Genomic DNA, 1,575 nt, shown 5'->3' on the forward strand with positions numbered 1-1,575 from the left:
AAAGAGAGAAATCAGCTTCTTGTGGTGGATGGCCATGTCCTGCAATCTGCTCTCCTCCATTGTCCTCCTAGGATCTTGGGCACACATGCACATACCCCCAGCATGATTTTGAAGCCACTGGGTCTAAGGTTCAAACCGCAGTTAGCCATGTGGGAGTCCAGTGACATAACCGCTATGCCATCAGCTGGTCCAGTTGTGCTCTTCTTCACGTTGAGGTGTAATGTGTATTTGCAGGCAGTTTCTATTTCCCTGCACACAGACGAAATGTAGGTAAGGTCACGCCACGCACAATTTGCCTGTGTGTCTTCATTGTCCATTCCCCCTCTCTTTTCCACTTCTTCCTCATCCTGACTGTCCAAATGACTGCAAGGGCATGGTGGGGGCAAGGTACAGCAAATGATGTGGAATTAGATCCAAAATCTTCTCTGTGAACTATCAGTCAGTGCTAGAGTAAGTATTGGGACTAATTATTAATAGCCAAAAGGCATATGAAAAAATGCTCAACATCCCTCATTGTAAGGGAAATACAGATCAAAACAACAATGAGATACCATCTAACCCCAGTCAGAATGACGATTAAAAAAAAAAATGATAAGTGCTGGCGGGGGTGTGGGGAAAGGGGAACTCTCTTACACTGCTGGTGGGAATGTAAATTGGTACAGCCACTGTGGAGAACAATTTGGAGATTTCTCAAAAATCTACAAATAGAACTATAATATGATCCAGCAATCCCACTGGTATCTACCCAGAGGACAGAAGAATTCTTAACCAGAAAAGTGCTTGCACATCCATGTTTATTGCAGCACTATTCACAATTTCTAAGACATGGAATCAACCCAAATGCCCACGAACAGATGAATGGATTGAAAAACTGCGGCACATATACTCTGTGGAATACTATTCGGCCATAAAAAAACAAGACCCTGGCTTCTGACAGAAAGTGGGTGAATATGGAAGATTTACTGCTGAATGAGGCAAGCCAGGCTATGAAGGAGAGTCTATATGTTCCCACTTAATATATATCGAGTGTCTGTACTCCTTGACTTAAACCAATTGACTAAAGGATATAGAAGCACAGTAAATGGTTTTGAATATGATAGAGTGTTTGTGAAAGAATAGAGTCTGAGGAAGGACATCTAGAAGAAAAATAGAAAAGCAAAGCATTACTGAGACACAGAAATGTTGTATTATCTGTTGAAGATAATTTTATAGTATTATCAACTGGACTATGGAGATATGTACACATGTTGGAATATTCACTATGTAGGCTAAATAACGTAATTGAATGTATAAAAGAACAATAAATAAATAAATTATATTAACATTGCAAAACTTTTTTTTAGGGGCAACACAAACTTCGTGACTAGCAAACTTAAGAGTTTAAGCCTTCTGAGGTGTGATACTGTTGATGTGTTATTAACTGCTGAAAGTTTTCCTTAATCAGAACGGTTTTTGCTATAGGGCGCATGTGCTCGCCAGAGAGACAGAGAGACAGAAAGCGAGAAATCACCCCCCAGCGGGGATGGTCACGCTGCAATCCCTTCTCCTCCATTCTCCTCTCGGGATCTTGGGCAC

This window comes from Tupaia chinensis, unplaced genomic scaffold (genome assembly GCF_000334495.1).
Source record: "Tupaia chinensis unplaced genomic scaffold, TupChi_1.0 Scaffold000252_1, whole genome shotgun sequence".
In the NCBI taxonomy this organism is placed as follows: Eukaryota; Metazoa; Chordata; class Mammalia; order Scandentia; family Tupaiidae; genus Tupaia; species Tupaia belangeri.